The sequence below is a fragment of the Orcinus orca genome, chromosome 14 (assembly GCF_937001465.1).
Source record: "Orcinus orca chromosome 14, mOrcOrc1.1, whole genome shotgun sequence".
NCBI lineage: Eukaryota > Metazoa > Chordata > Mammalia > Artiodactyla > Delphinidae > Orcinus > Orcinus orca.
In genome coordinates, this window is record NC_064572.1 from 46808501 (window position 1) to 46822903 (window position 14403).

At 40.7% G+C, this 14403-nt stretch overlaps 1 pseudogene; it reads left to right on the top strand.

Annotated features, from left to right (window-relative positions):
* Window positions 1-45: 45 nt before the first annotated feature.
* On the top strand, window positions 46-8596 carry LOC101287515 (39S ribosomal protein L45, mitochondrial-like; annotated as a pseudogene).
* The last annotated feature ends 5807 nt before the right edge of the window (window positions 8597-14403 follow it).

Sequence of the window (14403 nt, forward strand, 5' to 3'; positions counted from 1 at the left end):
ATCCCACTTCATTCTTTGGAGTGCAGAGCCAGGGCCTTAGGCATCATGGCTCCTGTACCTCTCACAGTAAGTGCCAATTTGCTAGATAAGTGATCAAGTGGTGCTCTGGGAGCCCTGGGAGCCTCAGGCCACCCTTCCCCCGACCTTCAACCATAGCAGTCTAACTCTGGGTTTATAGATTGGAGTGAAGCATAAGATAGTTTTTGAAGAAAGCATTTCATTACATAAAATTTAAAAATAATTTTTGAGTGCTGTTCCAGATGGCAAGGTGTCAAGGTGCCTGTGGTGACTTCCCAGCAGCCTTTGATGAAAGGTGGCATTAGTCCCTTTCTCTGGGGGTGAGTGCTGAGAGAGCAGGCTTGATGTCAGGCCTCAAGGTTTTCCCTTGGCTTGGAAGGTTGGAGGTGTGGGCTGGGACCTGGTGCTGTCATCACGTGACCTGTAGCTTCTCAGAGGTTCGGTTTCCTTATCAGTCTCCACAGTGACAGCCCTTCTCTCCCAGAGCTGTGAGGATTAAAGGACTGCTAGCAGTGTGACTGGCACAGGGTACTTGCTTAGAGTAAAGGGCGGCTCTTAGTATTAATGCTACTCTCAGGCCCTGCTGGTCCTTGGTCCGTGCATTCATCCTCATAACAGCATTTCCCCCATCTATGCACAGCCCTTTATTGTTTGCAAAGTGATGTTCCCCAAAATCATCCATCCTGTGGGGGGAGGGAGAAGTTTAAGTTCCTTTCAGACGGTATGTCAGGGCAAGCCTAGATTTAGCAGCTTTTTCAGAATCCCATTGTATATCCAAAGGTTGTGAAGCAAGGAGCATGATTCCAGCTATTCTTCAAACATCTTGTTTAGAATCATTGACCATTTAAACCAGTGCTTCAGTCTGGCTAACCACCAAGCTGTACAGGGGCACTTGCCCAAGGGACAATAGAGTCGGCCCTACCACTAGGCCCTGGAATGTGGGATTGTTTAAACTCCTCAGGGTACCTAACCATGTGGCTTGGGACCAACTATTCTAAATGAAAGTTCTGCAGACAATATATGAAATAAAGCAAAGCACAACTGCTCTGACTGATGCAGAGCTGTGGGTCTGGAGCCCAGTGGAGGCTGAACATTCTTTCTCTTCAAATGTGCCCCTACCTCACAAAGAAGTGCCCAGGGATGAAACTGGGGAGAGAGATGAATGAAAAATCACTGCTCTGGACTGATCTTGTTTTACAGATGGAAAAACAGTCCCACAGAATATCAGGGCTGATGTGGCAGAGCCCCCCAAAGCAGCCTCTCTGGCAGAAACTCAGATGGAAAATGTAAAGTACTTTTTAAGAGAAATTTATTTGGATATATAGCCAAATCTTATTTTCGTTTGAAAAAATTCCAAGTTAACATACCATAAAATTAAAATTTTTTTGGATGTACAAGTTCTAAGGGTTTGACACATGTAAGGTTTTATATAACCATCACCAATCAGAACACAGAGCAGTTCCCTTACTCCTAAATATTCTCTCATGCTTCCACTCTGTAGTCAAGCCCTCACACCACCCCAACCTCTGGCAAACAGTGATCTGTTTTCCATCCCTGTGGAGTTGCCTTTTCTAAGGTGTCACATAAATGTAGTCATGCATGATTTGACCTCTGGAGGCTGGCTTCTTTCCCTGGGCCTGATGTCTTGGAGATTCATCCATGTTGTTGCTTTTTGGTGGTGTTCCATGGTATGGATATACCGGTTTGTTTTACATTCACCAGGTGAAAGATATGGGTTTTTTCCATTTTTCTGGTGATTGTGAATAAAGCTTCTATGAACATTTATGTAAAAAAATTCAGTGCATATCAGCATTTATTTGCAACAGATATATGGCCGGTCATTTCTAAATGGAAGTAAGAATGCTGAAAAAAATTTTGAGAATAGTATATTAGGCGCAAGTATCACAATTTCTAATCTGTAGTAGCTAGGTCTGATATCCCATTAATAGGGCTGGATTCATGGGCATGTGACTTATACAGTCTCACAAGACCTGTGTGTAGAAGGGCTCTCACTTGGTTTAATGCTCTGCTGGAACTATCTTGAGATTTTGCACTGGGTCCCACAAATTATGTAGTCAGATTAATAATCATAATCAATGGTAAAATTTCAAATCTCCTACTCTTTTCAAGGTCTCTTGGATGTTTACATCTCACAGGTTTTTTTTTTTTCCTTTACCCTTTTGTTTCCCAGTTCATAGAACTAGAATATTCTGTAAAACAGGAGCAGAACCTCTGGAGGTAAAAAAGAAGGTTATCGCTGAGAAATTTAAGAACATCTGTTCCCCCCACCTGGTAAATAAGCCTTGGCTGTTGGTACGTTTGAGGTTATGTCTGGGTCACCAGGGAGTCTAGCCATGCCTGATCTATAAGGAGTATTGAGATGACATTTTATGGCAAAGAAGAATACCACCTGTAAGCTGTCTTTCCCTTGAAACTTCACTTGTCTCCTCCACTATGACTGTACATGATTACAGTGCTGCATAATTTTCCAAGTCATTAATTTATTGCTTTTAAAGTCTCCAAAGCCTCTTTCTCTGAGCCCAGTTTGACCAAGACTAATTGTCATGGGGTAGTGTATGAGTTTCCTAAGGCTGTCATGATAAATTGCCACAAACTTGGTGGCTTAAAAAAACAGAACTTAATTTTCTCACAGTTCTGGAGGCTAGCCAGCCAAAATCAAGGTGTCAGCAGGGTTGGTTCCTTCTGGAGGCTAGGAGGGAGAATTGTTCCATGCCTCTCTCCTAGCTTCTGGTGGCTGCTGGCAGTGCTTGGCATTCCTTGGCTTATAAACGGATCATTCCAGTCTCTGCTTCCTTCTTTACGTGGACGTCCTCCCTGTGTCTCTGTGTGTTCTCTTCTTCTGTCTGTCTGCTCTCATCAGGACATGGGTCATTGGATTTAGGGCCCACCCAGATAATCCAGGATGATTGCATCTTGAGATACTTAATTCCATCAACAAAGACCTTTTTCCAAATAAGCTCACATTCACAGGATCCAGTTGGACATATATTTTGGGAGCCACAGTTCAACCCACCGCAGGTAGTATATGCCTTTTGGCCAGTAAAATCCTTTAAGCTTCTGTGAGCCAAATCATTCCTGTCTTAAATAATGTTACCTAGTCCTCTAGGGGTTGTAGCCAAAGTGAAGGATGGATCCTGGACTCACTAGTGGGCACTGGTACCAGCTTGTGCCCGAATACAGACACTGTTAAATTTCCAGGGATTTTGCAAGCCTGTTGTTTCACACAGCCATTATTAAAAGTTAAATTAGGGGCTTCCCCTGGTGGCACAGTGCCGATGCAGGGGACACGGGTTCGTGCCCCGGTCCGGGAAGATCCCGCATGCCGCGGAACGGCTGGGCCCGTGAGCCATGGCCGCTGAGCCTGCGCGTCCGGAGCCTGTGCTCCGCAACGGGAGAGGCCACAACAGTGAGAGGCTGGCGTACCGCAAAAAAAACCCCAAAAAAACAAAAAAACAAACCAAACAAAAAAAGTTAAATTACACAAACTTACAGTTAAATAAGTTATACTAAAACCCCAAATTATATATACTCAAAACTCATCACTTCCTAATTATCTTACTTCATTTTATTATTATGCTCTCTTGAGGTTTTTTACTTCTATTGTATCTTTATGGTGTGTTGCTGAGCATCTCTTTCTCAACTCCAAGTGCAGTCACATTGATAGCTTCAAATGAGCCATGGTGGGAGTATTTACACCGTGGAAATTGGCAAGTGCAACCCATCAGGGCCTACCCTCTCCCCCAGAGCCAGTTTTTAAACATTTCGCAGCACACTGCTGATCCTGGCGACCATGACAGTGTGTACCAGAAACTCTGAGCAAGAATCAGCAAAAGCACCCTATGACTATAGATACTACATACTCTGGATGTTTAAAGTTAGCTATGATTTCAGTAAGTAATTCATTAAATATGCATAATTAAATGTGATCTACAATTTTTAACTTAATTATGACTTTACCTATTATTAAATGCACTAGCCAAAAATACCCTTTGCCAGTCTATGGTATCCTCACTTTTGTTTTTGAGAATAATGCCATTGAAACTTTTGTGATGACATAAATATTTTCAAGGTGCATAGTTGACAGTTTGTAAACACTAGCAAACTTTTTATTTGGGCCAGTTCAGGGGTAAGATGACAAAGATGTTCTGTGAAACTTGGAGTTGGCCAGGCTTTTAACTTGCTGTGACCTAAGGAAATATTTTAGTTTGATCTACTTTTTCTTTTTTCTTTGGTATACATTGGCACCTCAGGCATTAGCTGGAAGTGAATTAAATGGCCCAGAAGCTGTAATTCTGCAGCCAGCAAGATATTAGAATAGAATTGATTATCTGGAGGTGTTTGCATATGGAAGCAGCCCTCCTACCTATTCATTTCCATTTTAACCTAAGAAGTATGTGGGAAGCTTGTTAACACCCTTAGAGGGTTTGGTCCCTCTGCCTGTGTGACGTCTGAACCAGGCATGAATACTTAAAATCCATAAAAGAGAAATCATAAATAAAAGCAAACTTTGACAGAGGAGAAAAATGCTTCCAAAAATATTAGAAACTCCATCTTTAGGTAGTATCAAATAAAAAACAAATCCAGACTTAGGTAAGGAGGGACTTTATTTGAAAAGACTATTGCAGTTGAGAGAGGGGGGGTGACTATTACAGTAAGAGGAAAGGAACTACTGCAACAGAAGACTCTGACCATAATAATATCTACAAATGTTGCCAAGGCCAGGCAGAAAGGGGTTTCTTTTAAAGGGAGGAGTAAACAAGGTTAGAAAGATCTGAGTGTGGGGAGTGAGGGGAGCAGGGGATTGATTGGTCAGTTCAGCAGAAAATGTCTTTTTTTCTGTGGTCAGCTGATTCTCAGGAGAGGCTGTTAAGGGGTTTTGTTCTGTGTCCCAGTGCTTGCTTAAGCTCAAGGGTGGCCCACAGTTCAGGGTCCTGGGGGAAGGAGAGAAGCCTGATGAAAGTTTGGTCAAGTCACATTAGTGTCCAGATTGTTCAGTGGGGACAAACAGTTCAACCAATATTTTATAAGACAAAGAATGGAAATTTCAAGGGTCTGTGTCTGGCCTTGTCATAGATAAACAGTGGGGTCATCCGTGGGTTTTATTGGGTTGGCCAAAAGGTTTCTTCGGGTTTTTCTGTAACATCTTATATATAAGTTACATGTGAAAGGGTGATTCTTTGCAATAAGTTGTTTTCTGAAATACAAAAGGATGTATTGATCATCCCTGTTTTCCAGGAATACAGGACTCAGGTAAAGTTCTACATTTTCAGCAGCTAATGCAGTTCACTCCATATTTTACATTAGACTTCAGCTCTAATCCTGTGCTCTATTTGAGAGGCTGTCTCAGATATTTTTGTTTTGTTTTATATTACCCTTAATTTAAAAAAATGCCTCTGGAATTACTTGGTAGAACTAAAAATTTTGCATGGGGCAGGACTTGTACCTTCTATTGCTGTCACAAACAATCTGTGTTGTCCTTCAACACAAGTTCCTAATACTACCTGCAAGATTTAAGATGTCACCAAAATATTTTTGTAATTGGAAACTGCTATAATTCAGAATTTGCAATAACCTCACAGTGCTCTGAAACTTGGATAAAGCTCCTTTCTAAAGCCAGCACAGAGTCAACCTTCCTTTCTTTCCTCTTTTCAGTTTTTTTCCTTTCCCTTCTCTCCCTCTAACTAATATCATTTTTTATGTTGGGAAGCACTATAGACGAATTATATTCTCTATAAAGAGTTACTATATCCAGACTTCCCAATTTCAATTAACACTAAAATGATATAGAGCATAACTTACTATTGTTTGATTCAGAAAGCAACTTGAGGAACTTCTTGTGTCATTAGAACTATAATCATGAACTATTGATTGCTATTGAGAGAACACGGTCTTAGGGCCAGACACACAAACCTATATTTGACTGTCAGTCCTCCCACTTATTGCCTATATAAATCCTTGAGAATGTCACTAAAACTTTCTGAGTGCTTTTCCACGTCTGCAAAATGCAGGCAATAAGATGTGCTAATGGCATAGTTGTGAGGATTAAACAGAATGAATTTGCATGTGCAAAAGAACGCCAAGACTAGGTACTGAGCACATGTGAGTAGCCTTCTGTAATTTACTGAATGCTAGTACTTGCAGCAAACTAGACCAGCCACTCTAGGGTCCAACTTTTGAGGAGCTTACAATCTGATTGGGCAATCATATAGATGTAAGATGTGTAAATGCATATCAATTGACATTTTCAGAAAACTCACCTAGGACTTTGCAAACTTTTATTACCTTTTGAAATTTATCTTGTAATTCGAACCTGGTGCTCAATCACAATTTAATTTTAGATGGCTCCTTTTATCACCATCCCTCTGCCTTCTGCGTTGGGCACATGGCCCCCTTGGCATCAAAGTTTTACTGATGGAAAAACTATGCCCCTCCCCGCCTTGCACTATATTAGTAGTCATTTCTGCGGTTTCGTTGTGTGCAAGGTGTAGATCTGGACAGGAATCTTTGTCTTCCAGACCTGTCATTCTCTCTCTCTACCTGCTGGTTTGCATCTCAGTTGCCCAGCACAGACCAGTTTCACTATGAAGTGGCTGCCAAACACCAAGTCAGCCAAAGAAAACTCCCTGCCTCCCGCCCTCCACGAGTAGGAAATTATGGGTAAAAGAAGAGAAGCATCCATAAAGAAATAAATTGTGTAGCAGAGATCGACGGTTACAAACTTCTTTTGGTGTCTGCCAATAGGGCTGACCATAATTAATCTTTTACAGGTTTTGGAGAAACATTCAGAGGCTCATGGATTTTAAAAATGGAGCACAGAATTACCAACAGAAAGTCTATATAATATAGTTGATGTACAGTGAGCAGGTCACAGAGAGTTGTGAATAATTAATTTGGTTGGGTACAACCTAACCAAATTAAACCCCCGCACTTTTTAAAACTTCTAATTTGAAATAATTGTAGATTCACAGGAATTTGCAAAAATAATATAGAAAGAGGTCTCATGTATCCTTCACCCAGTTCCTTAAGGGCAACCACAGTATAATATTACAACCAGGCAAATGTCATTTGTAGAATTTACTGAGGTTACACAAAATTTACCAATTGTGTGTGTGTGCGTGTGTGTGTGTGTATAGTTCTATGCAATTTCATCACATTTGTAGATTTGTGTAGTCACCACCACAGTCAGGATATAGAACTGTTCCATCAGTCTTGCCTACAGTCCCTTTATAGCCATACCTATCCCCTGTCCCCATTCCTAAACCCAATCTGTTCTCCATCTGCATAATTTTGTTATTTTAAAATTAAATGACAAAATGGAATCATACAGTACCTTTTGAGGCTGGCTTATTTTACTTAGCATGCCTTTGAGGTCCATCCAAGTTGTTGCCTGCAACAATGGTTTGCTCTTTTTTTTTTTTTTAATTGCTGAGTGGTATTCCATGGTATTGATATACAAGTTTGTTTAGTCACTAATCCGTTTCTATTTTTTGGCTATCAAAAAAAGCTACTGTCATGTTTAATTTTATGTGTCAATTTGGCTAGGTTATGGTATGCAGTTGGATTCCATATGGAGCTAGCTCCACCCTATGCGCCTTCTCACCTGTCCCAGGCTCTTCACTCTTAGTGCCCATTCCAGAGGCCCTTGCATGAAAAAAATGGCAGCCCCCGTGCCGGGGGAGGTTGTCTTGCTTATCCAGACCATTAGAATGGTGGTCTCTGCAGCCAGTCCTGGTGACTCAGTACATAGCTGTAGTTCTAGTGAGAACTAAAAAACGTTTCATACCCTCTACTTGTGAACCCAAATATGAATCAGAAAAGGAGTTTATAGAATGCCCAGAAAGTGGGACTGGTCATGCCTCTGGAACGTTTGGAGCATCTCACACATCTGACCTGTACAGCTGGTGTCTTCGAAGCCTGTGTTCCTCCTGAGGGTGATGCTCTCATGTCATTTCTTTCAAAGGAAGCCTGACACAGAGCACTGAGCAATGGAAGAAGAATGTTGCCTCGCAATTGTCCCTTCAGAAGATAAAAGAATATGATGCTAATTTTAAAAAGAAGGACTTCCCTGAAAAAGCTAAGGATATCTTCATGGCCGCTCACATTTATCTAAACGACTTAGATCACGACTGGCTTCACACCTTGGTGACTAATCACTGTTTTCTGGATGTGGTCTGGGACATCAAACATAAGCCCATCTGCCAGAACTTTGTAGAATCTTTAGAGCCACTCCAGTGGTTCAGATTCCCTGCTGAAGTCTGTGAAAGCAGAGCAACATGTATGGCCAGGTCACTGTCCTCATGCACATCCAGCAGACTCTGACTGTCTATGATCAGTTTGGCTGTTTGATATATGGACAGGAAGATGTGGCCAATGATGTCCTGGAGTATGTTGTATTTGAAAAGCACCTGATAAATCCCTTTGGGAGCTGGATTATGCAACAGTACCCCCATGGATACTTCCTAAGCAGCCCAACCTTAAGACAGTAATGATCCCTGGACCCCAGGTGAAACTGTGTGAAGAACCACAAGGAGAAGCCCATAAGCCTCAGCTAACCTGATGGCAAAAATGACTCCTGAGATGAAGCACGGGTGAGGTGGCTGGAAGCAGAGAAGTCTATGAATCGGGGAGCTGGGTAGTCATCCATCTCCATGATGCTGTAGAAGGAACTACCTTGGTTCTCTCCCATCCTGCTTAGGTCTTTTTAGCAGTCTCATCCTCAACAACCATGGCTGATGGCTGGGCTCAGGTGGGTGGCTGGTATGCACAGCCATGCACCTCCGTCTTCTCCTCCCCCTTCCCTTCCTCCTTTTCCTCTTCCTCCTCCTCCTCTACCACCACCTCTTCATCCTTCTACTAATTGCACATCTAGCTTCTGAGTCTAGATGAAAGGCAGTATGTTTCAGAGAACGTCTGATACCAGTTTTCCCCACAGCAGAGGCTGTCAGGAGCAAACTGGCAGAATTTTCTTTCTAATCACAGGGCAGGGACCAGAGTTTGAAATAAAACACTGTCAGGGTGTTGGACAAATTGTGGGTTCTGTACTTCTCCTGGTTCAGGCTAGAAGTAGGCCTGCCTTTAAAATGGCAGAAATGAAAGGTAAGCTTCATTATGAGTGATGTGACTTCCAGGAAATCCAGACATGGGAAAAATAATTAGTGTTTATAAAAGATGGTGTCATTAAGAGGGTCTTTTCTCATACATGGACTCACTGAATCATCATTTGTATTTCATAGGGGAATGTAAATCCAAAGAAATCATTTATCCCTCAAAAAACCAAACAAAAAACAAACCCCACTCCCCCTCTCTCCACCAAACACCAGTCTGATATTGCTGTGAAGGTATTTTTCTAGATGCGATTAACATTTACACAGTAGACTTTGAGTAAAGCAGATTTCCCTCCATAATGTGGATGGGCTTCATTCAATCAGTTGAAAGTCTTAAAAGAAAAGTCTTAGATTTCCCCAGCGAGGAAGGAATTCTGCCTCTAGATTTACTGCTTTCAGATTCAAGACTGCAAAATCAACTCTTCACTGGTTCTCCAGCCTAGCTTGGCCTGCTCTGCAAGATTTTGAATTTTCTAGCCCCTCACAACTATGTGAACCAATTTTAAAAATTAATCAGTCAATCTCTCTCTTTCTCTCGCTGTAGGTCTATTTCTGGGTTTTCGGTTCTGTTCCATTGATCTATGTGTCTAGTCCTCTGCCAGATATCACACTCTCTTAATAATTGTAGCTGTGGAGTAAGCCTTGACATTCTAGCCTAAATAGAGTGATTCTTCCAACTTTATTGTTATTTTCCAAAATTGTTTTACCAACTTTAAGTTCTTTGCCTTTCTGTATAAATTTTAAAATAAGCTTGTTTATGCCTACCAAAAAGTCATCATTATAAAAAAGGCTTTATTTAATTCTATTATGAAAGTCATATGTGTTTATCATTGAAAAATTAGAGACTACAGGTAAACATTAAGAAGAAATGCTGTAATGGGCCCCCATAGAAAGGCCATCAAAATGACCAGAAGGCCTGGAGAACTGCCCTATGGGTTAGATTAAACTAACATTTCCTGATAGCATCTCATTGTACTAGGTGCTATGCAAAGAATTTAACCAAACATTATCACATTAAACCCTCATTGGAGCACTGGAAGAAAATATTATCTGTACTTGATTCTTGAGGAAACTGAGACACACAAAGGTTAAACAAATTGTCTAAAGTCACCCATTTAACAAGCAGTAGAGCCACAGTTTTTTTTTTTTTTTTTTTTTTTTTTTTTTTTTTTTGCGGTACGCGGGCCTCTCACCGCCACGGCCTCTCCCGTTGCGGAGCACAGGCTCCGTACGCGCAGGCCCAGCGGGCATGGCTTACGGGCCCAGCCGCTCCACGGCATGTGGGATCCTCCCGGACCAGGGCACGAACCCGTGTCCCCTGCATCGGCAGGCGGACCCCCAACCACTGAGCCACCAGGGAAGCCCTATAATGTGTATACTTTTAAATTATATTTATTAGAATATGAATATTTATTTCTATTCTTTATTCAGGGTGTGATATATTATCATTTTATAGATTTCTATGTAAACTAGATACTAATCTTTTTTAGTTATGTGGTCGCAAATAACTTCTCCAAATTGAATTTTTTTCTTTACTCTGTTTATAGTGTCTTTTGTTGTGGCGAAGTTTTAAAATTTTAATGTACTCAAATTTATCAATTTATTTTTTATGGTTTGAGTTTTGTTGCATTTTATTTAAGAACATTTCTATGCCCTATGGTCAGAAAGGTACCTTTTATATTTTCTTCTAAAAAATTTTAAAGTTTTTCATATTTAGGTCTAAATTAAATTAAAATCCACTTGTGGCCTGAGGTAGGGATCTAGTTTTATTTATTTTTTTCCATATGTCGACTGAAAATAACTGCACAATGAGAGAACTGTGAGTTCAACTTTATTTGGGGACTTACTGTGGACTGTAGCCTGGGAGACAGCCTCTCAGATAGCTCTGAGGAACTGCTCCAAAGAGGTAGGGGCGAAGGTCAGCGTACATATGATTGTGGTGAAGGGGTACGTGCAATCCAGCACGCATCTGGTAGAGGGTTGCTGCTACTCATGAGGAGCAGATGTCTCCATTAATGATTTTAGTGCTTTTTTTGGGTATGAGAAGATGCAAGAAATTAGGTTCGTAAAATTTTCTCCTGAATATATCAAACTATCTGAAGGCTTGTTTTGCCAGTTTTTCCCAGAATGCCTCAGTCCTGATCTCCACCTGAACTCCTTTCGGGTGTGTTGAAGTCAGATACTGTGGTGGCTAATGACCTAATCCTTGTAGAGCTGGATGGCGAGTGATGTTCTTTAGTTGGCACATAGGATAACTGCACTATCAGGATAAGCTAGTTATGTTGCTGTAACAAACTAAGCTCTAAATCTTAATGGCTTAACACAACAAATATTTGTTGCTTTCTTATAAGTGTGCAACACTGGTGGCCATTCTGGGGTGGGGTGAGCACAGTGGGTTCTTTGCTCCACAGGTCTCTCAAAGACCCAGGCGGAAATAGCTCTGCCATTTTTTTCAGAATATACAGCTTCCTCTGTTAGCGTTGTAGGAAGGGAGTGCAGGGAGCTCCCACTCCTGCTCATATCATTTCTGCACATAGGTCGTTGTCATAGCCTGTCACGTGGCCTGACCAGCAGCAAGGTAGTGTGGAAGTGTTGACTTCAGTGTGTCTAGTAAGAGAGGAAAATTGGACATTGTTGAGCACTTAGTGTCCACCTGGTTAACTCGCTGTTCCAGCATCATTTATTGAAGAGTCCATCCACCCTCCCCCCTTGATTCGTGACTTCATCTCTGTTATATTATGTAAATTTAGGTCCATTTAAGCACGAATTAGTTTCTGGGCTCTCTATTTTGTTCTACTCTTCTGATTGTCTGTTCTTGGCAAATACTATAATTTCTTAATTACTATCCTTGCATAACATCTTTATATATGATATAGTAAGTCACCTACATTGTCCTTTTCCCTCAGAATTGTCTTTTTGCTTATAATTGTCTGGTTGCCTCCATATAAATTTTAGAAGCACCTTGTCAAGTTGCATGAAAAAGCCTGTTAGATTTTGTCTGAAATTACATTTAATTTATAGATTAATCTGGTAATACGTGGCATCTTTTTTTTTTTTTTTTTTTTTTATGCGGTACGCGGGCCTCTCACTGTTGTGACCTCTTCCGTTGCGGAGCACAGGCTCCGGACGCACAGGCTCAGCGGCCATGGCTCACGGGCCCAGCCGCTCCACGACATGTGGGATCTTCCCGGACCGGGGCATGAAGCCGCGTCCCCTGCATCGGCAGGCGGACTCTCAAGCACTATGCCACCAGGGAAGCCCAAAACGTGACATCTTTAAGATATTGATTCTTACCATCCATAAATACTTAAATTTTAAGTCCTTCCTTAGAATTTTGTACTTTTCTCAATAAAATTCTGACATCTTTTGCTAGATTTATTTCTATGTATCTTATAGATTACTTTGTCATTTAAATGGTATCTTTAAAAAATTGCATTTTCTAATTGCTTGTGATTTGTATGCAGGAATGTAATTGACTTTTTTGTATTGATTTTATGTTCAGCAAACATTCTGAACTTGCTCTCTGTCTCTAAGTTTTGGTCTGCAGAGTCTCCTGAATTTTCTGCATAGAAAATTACACACTGTTTGCAAAAAATAATGCTGTTATTTTCCTCCAATCCTTGTATTCTTTCTTTCCTTCTTTCCTTCCTCCTTCCCTTGACCTCTCTTTCTCTCTCTTGCTTTCTTCTTTTTTCCCAATCTTCTTTCCCTCTTTCCCTTCCTTTCTTCTTTCTGCACTACCCAGCACCTTCCATTTGAATTTGTTAAGCATGATAGCAGGCTTCTTACCTTCTTACTGAAACAAAAAGGATTCCTCTTCATATTACTATTTGGTTTGTAGTAGGTGTTTAGTAGATGGGTACCTTTGCCACGTAAAGGAATTCCCTGTGTCTTTATACTTTGCTAAGAGTTTTTACTATCAAAGGTTGATGCTGAGTTTATTCCACCAATATTTCACATGAAAAAAAGTTCTCTAACTTTTACATTTCTTCCAAAGCTTCTGCTACCTATCATTTGCTTTTATCTTTCCATTATCCTGGGGTTGACTTCCAGAGAATGTTTCCAGCTGCGCATGGCACTTTTACTAATAAGCAGATGCCTCAATGGTTTGATGACCACAGACCTTTTTTTAGGACTCTGATTCTTTTTGTGTTCTGTATTTAAAAATCTGTTTATGTATGTGGATAAAATCCAAGTACCCCCACCAAGTTTTTGGCTGATAAGAATGCTAGGGACCAACTCAGAAAACAGAACAGTACATTTAGACTGATCCTACTTATTTCAAACTTATGACAATTCAATAATAGATATTTTCATAACAGTATCAGAAAGTTTTAACTCATCCCCATGAGATAAAGCCTCTCAGTATTCAGAATACCACTTTTGCTTAGGTAGTGAAAATTGACAGAGTGAGCCAGAGGGGGAATAAGGGAACAGCCAGTTATTTTCTGTTTCTTTGCAATAGTTGCAAATACCTTTCAGTTCCTCCACCCTGGAGGCTTGCAGATTAATTGTAACCATTCAAAGGCAAGGGTATCCTTTCTAGAATTTTGTTTGTCAGCAAAGATAACAGGGATTCAATTGTGTCAGTTCCTTCATGGCTACTCTCCCATTGGTTGTTCTGTAACTGTCAGTAAGATTTCTTAGTTAGCAAGATAGCTAGTGAAGCTCTTTGGGGGGAAAAAGATCGATTTTCTTTTATAAAAAGAATTAAGGTTAAATCAAACCGGAACTCTAAATCTAAGGTACTGTCTCCTTAGAGTTTATGTTCAGATATTTGGGTCTGAAGGACAGAAGTTTCTAAGACTTCTAGTTCACTGATACGATGGGATTATGTGGGTGATAAGCTGCCTCTGTCCTTTTATGACTGAGAGCAGATTCTATCTATGTATATAAATAGGTGACTATACTGCACTTAATCCTAAAGATTGCACTTAATCCTAAAGATTGCCTGGGTAATAGAAGTTTTCTATCTGAAAATGTAACCAAATCTCCACTTGTGCACTTCTGAGGTTTCGTGTCAAATTGCTACAGCCTGGAGTATGTTGAAATCTTCCAAACCTGTCATAATAATATTAGTCCTTAATAAATTTCCTGAGAGAAAGGAAAATGACTGTATATCAGCAACTTTTCCTTTTGTGTCAAGTTTAGAAATGAACTCCTAAAAGAAGCGGACCTCCCAGGGAGCTAGGTATGAGTTAAGATACCTCCCTACCAGTAGACTGAGGAACATTGCCTATATGTATTGGCGGTAGTTTCA